General features: G+C 39.0%; 1 long non-coding RNA gene across 1 annotated transcript; it reads right to left on the reverse strand.

The window, feature by feature from the left end:
* Positions 1-1,778: 1,778 nt before the first annotated feature.
* Positions 1,779-7,690, reverse strand: LOC141509648 (uncharacterized). The gene is made up of 4 exons (XR_012474682.1): positions 7,581-7,690; positions 5,876-5,925; positions 4,351-4,400; positions 1,779-1,829 (listed from the first exon to the last, which is right to left on the reverse strand). It is a non-coding gene; the product is annotated as an uncharacterized LOC141509648 (long non-coding RNA).
* Between the last annotated feature and the right edge of the window lie 1,339 nt (positions 7,691-9,029).

A 9,029-nucleotide genomic window follows, 5' to 3' on the forward strand; every position in this document is an offset into this window, starting at 1 on the left:
AGGTGTGAGGTAGAACCTCAGAGATATTTTAATTTGCATATCTCTAAACATTTTTTTCATATATGACTGTAGATTTTGCTCTCTATTTCTACTTTTAATTCATTTGATTTTTCCACTTGATGAATAAATATTTTATATTGATATTTATTTTCTATGGAATCCTTTTAGGAAGATATAATTTCCTTTCTTATCCCTTTTAATTAGATCCATTTTTTTCTTTGACTTTATCTGAAATCAGGATTTCTACACCCGATTTTATTTTTTACTTCAGCTGAAGCATAATATAAGTCTTGGACTCCTTTTCCAGGAGGTTAATTTTATTTTTGATGAATTGTTTTCCTTTACTAGTTGACCATTTTTACTTTTACAAGAGTTGATTTTTTTTCCATTTGATCAATTTTATTTTTAGACCCTCTCTTCTTTTATGTCTAAGCCTTTTTTTCTAAACTCTTTCAAGAGGTCTTTTGGACGTGAGACTAATTTGAAAATCCCTTTAAGGCTTCACATATAGGCTTGTTGTCATTGCTTTCTTCTTCTGAGATGTTTTTATTGGCCTTCTCAGAACAGTAGCTGTCTATGATTATTGATTCTTTTTGTTCATTTTGATAATTGAGCTCTGTTTCTGGGGCACAGGCAATATATCCCAAGGTTTTTGTCCTGGCAGCTGGGGGATTGGTTCCAGGCTTACTGCTTGCCTATGGTGTTGGCTATGCTTAACTTGCTAGTAGTTTGCTCCCTATCTTACGGTAGCCCAACCCAGTTCCACCTATTGCACCAGAGTTCCAGGGATTCAGACTTTGTATTCCAAGCTGGGTTTGGGACCCTCACTGCTGGCCCATTGAACCACTGACTTGCTGATTCTGGACCTGAGAAGTACTATGACTAAGAGCCTCCTGCTGGTTTTCCAACTCTCCCACCTACTCTTGGCTATACTCTTCTTTTACCCCTATGAAACAGATTTTTATAGAAGTTTCTCCATTATATCTTTATTTGAGATGTTCCTCTCCTTTTTGTGGGTTCTGTAGCTTTAGGGTCTGTGAAGAGGTTTCATTTAAAGTTGATTAGGGAAAAAGTTTGAGAATTTTCTAACCTTGCAAAGATCATTGACACTGATTGACAGACCATCTACACCTGAGTTCAGGAGTAATAAACATTGAAGTTTCTATAAGGACTTTTTACATTGATAAAACAGTTAAAGAAGACAGAAACATTTGGAGAGTTAGAAAATATGAAGGTACTTGAAGAGCAACAGATTTTGTATCTAAACTCATTCCACAAAGGGTTTGGGCTTCTGTTAATTCAAGCACACACAGTCCTGGCTTCATTCATTCTTCACTTTTCTCTGAGTGGTCCTGGATCTTTAAAAGTCTGTCCTCTCCACAAATCCAGTCTCTCTTCTGGTTGGTTTTTCTCATTGATCCAGATGTCTCAATATTCTCTCCTCAGGGTTGCTTTTGAACTCTCCTTAATGAAGGGAAACATAAATGCTGTCCCAACACCCCTATGCTCATTCCTCTCTTTCTTGGGCTTGAGGGTTGTCCCAGGGATTGATGATGTCATAAATATTCATTCTGGTGTTGTCCAATGTCTGTGGATAGAAAGAAGAGATGTCATTGGCATCCAAGGATAGAGGTAGGCACTAGGAGGATTCTTTCACTTTCAAAACTTGACTCCACTTTCTTCCATCTTAGTCCCATGAACAAAAAGTTCATTCTCAACCAACATTTTTACCTCTCCCTTGGTCCCAGTGTGAGGCCTGAACACTCTAGTGCACATACCTGATAGAAGTTCTCATGTAGGTCTTCAGAAATAGAGGATAAGCCCAGGCCCTGTGGAGGAGGAAACAATAGTTATTCAAAGCCTCCAAAACTAAGAGTTGGTAAGAAATTTAGGTCAAAGAATATTTGGTCTAGAAGGCACTTTTTGATATGTGATAATCGTAGGGATATTTAGATATCTCATCATCATGGATCTCCTAAGTTATAAGAGAACATCTCTGTGAACCAGACCCTAAATCAATGTCCTCTACAACTCCTCTTAAAAGTGGTCATTCAGTCTTTCTTGGACACTCCCTGCATGGAAGAGAACTCCATGAGCCAGGGAGCCCATTCTACCAGCATCTGTTCAACACGAATTTATTTAGTACTTATTTTGTGCCAGACATTGTGTCATCAATCTTGGAAAGACTTCTTCTTTTGTTAGGGTCTGAGAAAAGTCCCCATAGATAGAGATGCAATAGCAAGGGATTATTAAAGTAACTTGAGCTAAGGTTCCATCCTAGGACAGGACTAGGATCCTGGAATCCCGAGGAAAGTGAGGAGAGACCTTATATATGGTTTGGTAGGGGAGTTTCAAGCATCTGCCTGCAGATTGTCTTGAGATGGTACAGCATGTTCTTATTGGATACAGGTCTTTGGAGAAGCTCCCCTGCTGCATGGTCCGAGAGCTGACCAGGCAAAATCTCCAGGAGCTGACCAGGCAGAATCTCCAGGAGCTGATCAGATAGAAACTCAGCAAGCTGATCAGATAGAAACTCAGCGAACTGACCAGGCAGAGACTTAGGAGCAGAATTCAGGCAAAAGTTCTTAGGTTTTGACACTCAGGATCTTGCAGGCATTCAGGCAAAAGCTCACAGGTTTCAACACTCAGGGTCTTATACTTTCCTACCTGGAACTCCTGTTGTAAAAAAATACTCTCTATCTTGAATAGTGGTTGCCTCAGTACCCACCTAGCACTCCAGTGCTCTAGCTATGAGTCACTTCCTTCTCAAACTCCTCACCAGTAGCCCTTATTGATCCACAGAACAAGATCCCTAGGACTTCATTCCCAGAACTCTCAAATTGGACACCTCCACCCTAACCTTTCTTTTTCTACACTTTCTTGTTCTAGAACCATAATTAAGTCAACTGTGTCCTGACTTCTGATTCTATTTACCATCCCTGTAATTTCCCAAAGCAAAATGCCCCTAGCCGTTCACCATTTCTTGATGTGAAATCTCCCTCAAAGTAAATACAATTTCACTGTGGATAAGGAATACTTTTATTTTTATTAGAAAATTCTTCACTTAGCAGAGTGTTTGTCTCATAGTAAGTACTGAATATGATTTGAAAAGGAATCAATCACTATATGATTTTTCCACTGATTAATTCATGGAACTAACAGAGAAGAATGAAACAGTCTAGCATTCAAGAGCTTATATTCTATTGGGAAGAAACCATTTGTAAAGAGACAATCAAAAACTCAATATAAAGAGAAAGAGAAGAACAGTCTTTGGTTAGAATTCACATTTGATTTGAACTATTTAAGAAAGTCCAAATTCCATGAGAAGAAGGTGTATTGGCAATATCTTCCAGGCATGGAACCTTGTCTGAACAGAAGGCAAAAGAGGGCAAGTGAGAAAGCAGTGTTTTTGGAACAATAGAGGGGGTAAATGGATTAAACCTTTGAGGACAATAAAGTGTCTTAACTTAACTCTGACTTGATCCATTCAAGAAATAGGAGATTTGGGTAAAAATTTGATCTGGAAGTCAGAAAGAACAGATTTCTGGTCTGGCCTCTGACACAAACTAGTTTGAAGAACCTGGGCAAATCCCTCAAGTTTTCAGGGGCTGCCTATCAATAATGACAATGGGAATTCCCCACACCTATGAAATCAGTCACTGGGCTCAAACAAACAAACAAGGAGTGGTTATCACTTCTTTTCCTCCAGAAAGGAGTCACTGAACCTTCTTCATTCAGCAAGGAATTTCGTCAAATCTGTGCCTTAGGTAAATTCTTGCCAGTTGTTTGGAGGAGAGAAGAGACATTGGGACTCAAGACCCCAATGAAGAAACTGTTGTATTAGTGTAGGCACAAACTGATCTTGTCTTGAACTAGACTATTGTCATGTTTGATAGGAAAGATGTGGGAGTGGTGGGGAAAACAGTTGGCATCTCATTTATGGGAAGATTTTCTGACACTAAGCCTCAATTGACCTCTACAAATTCCATTCCTTGCTCCCTCTTGTGCACTGTGGGACAAGGATGGTAAATCAAATCTCTCTTCATCATGATGTTTCTCCAGAGATACTTATGAGGTCTTAATTTGCCACCACATCCCCTCCAAAAGTTTTCTCTTCTTCAGACTAGTCTCCAACCAGATTTCTTCACAATCCTAGGAAATAGCCAGTCTTCTTTTTTTACCTTCCTTCACACAGTCTCTAGCTCGTTAGGGTGCTCTTTCATGCACATTAAAAAAACAAAGGCTCCAGACCAGGAAGAACATTAAGATCTGCACAAAGAAGCTTCTTCCCACATCCTCACAGACACCCCAAAGTCCTAGAAGTGATGAACGGAGACCCTCTGGTCTTACCTGTGCAGGCAAAACTGAGCTTGTGTTTTCATACAGGGTGTTGTCTTCACCTGGAGGGAGAGAGAAATTCAAACTGAAGAATTTCTTATTGTAGTCTTAACCTGAATGCTACGTGTCTACTCACTCAGCAAACAGCTGAAGAGTACTCAGGAGAATTCCTTCCCTCCTATCTTCTCCATAGACAATCAGTTAATGAGAATTCATTTAATACCTGTTATGTGGCAGGTTTAAAGGATGAGACAACTTGCAAATGGTACAAACAAGATATACATGGAATAAATTGTAAGAATATGCAACAGAAATTAAGGGTAATTAGGTAAAAACAATTAGGAAAAGCTTCTTTTGTAAATTGTAATATTAGCTTGCACTTAAAGGAAGTTAGATAGCCAAGTGATGAAAAGAAGGAACGAGGACCTTCCAGACATGTACATTACATGTACAGTACATACTACTTCCATTGAAAAAAATTTCAGGGTATCTTATTCTAGGATTCTGAAGTTTTGGATGTGCACATAGACAATTGTTAAGACTTCAAGATCTTTGGCAGAAAGAACCTGCTATCTGATTTTAGTTGGGCCTTATCTTCATCCATTTCTGAATCTGTATTGACAGACTGACAGAGCTCCATGAGAATATAAGTTCAATGTGGGGCAGCTAGGTGGCACAGTGGATAGAGTACTGGCCCTGGAGTCAGGAGTACCTGAGTTCAAATCTGGCCTCAGACACTTAATCATGACCTAGCTGTGTGGCCTTGGGCAAGCCACTTCACCCCATTGCCTTGCAAAAACAACAACAACAAAAAGAATATAAGCTCAATGAAATCAAAGAATATGTCATTGTTTTAATCACAACACCTGACTGGTGATTCAAGTCAAGGAGGAACTCAGAGGTTCCAAAAGCTGAGCCACTGGAATTCCAACTTGTGAAGGGTGCTCTCTTCCATGAGGGCATCTATCATTAAGTATAGAGAGGCTCCTGTTCAGTCCATTGGCCATTTGGGGATTAGTTTTTTGAAGCTTATAACCCACAGTGAAAACAAAACATCTCACAACGATTCTAATCTTATGCTTAAAAGCCAGTTTGTATATGAGCGGTGACATAGAAGTATAAATATGGAGGTGAAAGGGACTATGGTTGCCAACTATTCCAACCTCTCCCTATAAATGAGGAAATTATGGCATGGGAATATTTCTCCAGGGTCTTGGAGATGTTTAGAATAGTCAGAGTGTGAGCACAGTAGTAGAAAAGGGATTAGAAAGGATTGAGAATCAAAATGTACAAAAAGCAACTTAACTCTTAGTCCTTTAAATATTAGAGCTTTGACAATGCATAAACGTCAATATTATTTACAATGAATTGTTTGGGACTTCATGATAGTCCTATTAAAGAAAACCAAAAGGAACTGACCCTTTTTAGAAGGAAAATTCATAAGCTCTCCTTGCAAAAAAGAAAGGAGACTGTTTGGAATCATAGCTCTGAACTCCACCTTTAAAATCTGGTTTCATTGGTTGGTACTTTCACTTACCATGCTTGGGTGCAGAATGCTTCTTCTCTGAAAGGTGATGTTTGCTGGTCCTTAAGAAAGAAAAGACATGTGGAACTGACTTTCCCAAGTAAATAAAAGATTCCCTCCCAGCTGTAAGGGATCATTAAAATACAGTCAAGGCTTGCCTTTGAATACCTTTTATGCCTTTTTTCCTAAATACCATCTTTTCACTGTTAGTTTCTTCACCTAGAGGAAGTATTATTCTCCTATTCAACTTATTCAGGCCCTCTGGATCTGCCTCAGTTGCTTTTCCTTCACTTGAGTTCTCACTAGGTTGTTAGTAGTGATGCATCTCCTTTCTCTCTGCAGCCTTTTCCACTCTTTGCCTTTGTACTTTCTTGGACATCAGTTTTTTTTTTTTTTGTTATCTAGGAAAAATGATTAGGTATAGTTTCCACCATAATAGAAAAGTGACCATCTATTTCCAATAGCCAACTAAATGTGAGTGATGGGATCAGATGAAAACCCAAATAAAGAGGCTACCCAAGGGAAATAATACTGAGAATAGTTGCATTTAGGGAAGGGAGGTAAATCAGATCTAAAAGAGATTACATCCCCAGATGATAATTGGTCAAAGGATATGAACAGACAGTTTTGAAATGAAGAAATTAAAGCTATATATAATTATATGAAAAAATGCTCCAAATCACCATTGATTAGAGAAATGCAAATTAAAACAACAATGAGATATCATCTCACACACACATTAAATTAGCCAAGATGAGAAAAAGGGAAGATGATCAGTGATGGAGAGTTTGTGGGAGGATTGGGACATTGATGCATTTCTGGTGGAGTCATGAATGAATCCAACCATTCTGGAGAGCAATATGGAACTATGCCCAAAGAGCAATAAAATTGTTCATACCCTTTGACCCAGCAATTCCAATTCTAGGCCTATATCCAAAAGAAATTGTAAAAATGGGAAAAGTCCTACAATGTCCCCAAATATTCATAGCAGCTTTCCTTGTAGTGGCAAAGAACTGGAAATTGAAAGGATGCCCATCAATTGGAGAATGACTAAACAAGTTATGGTACATAAATGCTATGGAATACTATAGTTCTATAAGAAACCATAAATAGATTCTAGAGAATCATGGAATGGCTTAGGGGATCAGATACTGAGCAAAGGGAATAGAACCAAGATAACAATGTACACATCAGCAACATTATGAGAAGAACAACCTTGATGGGAGCAGCTCCTCTCAACAGTCCAGAGAGCTAGAACAACTGTATTAGACTAGTTATGGATGATTCTATCCCCAACCAGAGGAAGAAAAACAAAACAAAACACACAGAAAAAAACCTCAACCTTTCTGAATCTGATATCTTAATCTGAATCTTAATAAATCTTAATTTTAATAAATCTTAATAAAACTTATCTCTCATGTATCCCTTTCCCTTAATCCTAATACCACATACCAAAAATTGCTAATTTGTAAATGTGTTTAACAAAATATGTTTGTAAAATGCTAAGTTGACTGTTCCTGCTGAGAGGAGGGGGGATGGGAAGAGAGGGTGGAGGGAAATTTTTAACCTGGAAATATGCATGCACAAATGGATGAAAATAAATTAATTAATTAAAAAGATAAATAAGAGTATAGGGCACAGAAGCCACTGCTGGCATTTCTCCCCATTTAAGGAGACAGACTAGGAGGGAAGACAGTGGTAACATGCATTATTTTACCTTCCAGTCTTTCTGAAGTACAGGATATAGATGAAGACCCCAATGAAAGACACTCCAGCTAGGATTCCAATCATTGTGCCAATGATGAATCTTATGCAGATTGAGGAGCAATTACCTTTTCCTGGAAACTTATCTGTTGTGGACAGAGAAGAGAAAAATAGCCTTGACTGTTTTTGAGGATTCTTTAACATAAAATGCCCAGCACTTTTCCATAATGCTTCTACAACACTTGTTAATCAATGATGTAGACTTGGTTTTTTTTCCTAAGAGAAATTAAGGACCTAGACTAGGTGGTTTCAAGGTCTCCTTTATCTCCAAGTTTGTGATACCTTCTAGGATCCTCAAATTCTACATTACAAAGAAGAAAATGGAGGCCAGGAGAGTTGATGGGATTGTTGAGACAGTGAGTGACTTCTCCTAAGCACCTCAGTTCTCTCCCTTTTTGTAAGATGTTTCTCACATGGGCCTTTCCTAGATCAGGCACCCTACATCCCAGAGCTGGCAAAGACCAGCAGATCCTGAGTTTCCATCTGGAAGGCCCTTCAAGATCATCTCATGCATTCCCTTATTTTTTAGATGAGGCTCCTGAGAACTAGCCATTCACACAAGGTTCATTGGATAATAAATAATAGAACAGTGAGGGGAATTCAGTATTCCTGACACTAAAGAGGTTCCCTTCAGCACACACCAAGTTCTCTCTTTGTAGGATATTGCCTCTCAACAGATTTGGGAGGGTTTGGCAGAAGGATAGCACTGAGTTAAGAGATGCTTTTATTTTGGTTCCTCCTTCCTCAGGTTCTTTCAAGGAATACTCTGGAGGCTATCACAGAATTTCATTGGTTTTGCAAACCTTCTTTCAAAATCAGAGCCACTCTCAAAGTTGGGTTCTCTTATGTATAGAGGGGGCAGTGCTCCCTTCCACAACCATACCCTGGGAAAGGTCTATGGAGATGGTACCTAATGAGGGACCTAGGACATTAACAGTGCTATACTTGGGATGGGAGAAGCTTTGTTCCCATAGGGTCCACTAAATGATATTTGGAAAGAGTTTATTGTAGTCCCTGGCACTCAATAAATGTTTATTCCTTTCCTCCTATCTTTTGTTCACTTCAGTTCTTCCTTTGACCAGCTGGCAAAGCAAAGAGATCAATAGATACAATGTGCCATGGAGAAATTTTACAACTTCTCCTAATACTCAGTAGTCTTGACTGTGTTGAGACCCCTACAGAAAGCCAAGAGTCTGCCACTGTCTCAGTAGCAAAGAACCAGAGATGGCAGAGATCTAGGTCTAGATCCTGCAACTTTCCAGATCAATGGTCATTGAGCTTCTGCTTCTCTATGATCTTGCTACTCATTAGGCCATTATTTTCTGGTGGACACCTCTGCTTATGGTCTACTATATATTGTGTGACATTGCCCTCCTTGGAACTTCCCCCCTCTGGGGTCATA

This window comes from Macrotis lagotis, chromosome 1 (genome assembly GCF_037893015.1).
Source record: "Macrotis lagotis isolate mMagLag1 chromosome 1, bilby.v1.9.chrom.fasta, whole genome shotgun sequence".
NCBI lineage: Eukaryota > Metazoa > Chordata > Mammalia > Peramelemorphia > Peramelidae > Macrotis > Macrotis lagotis.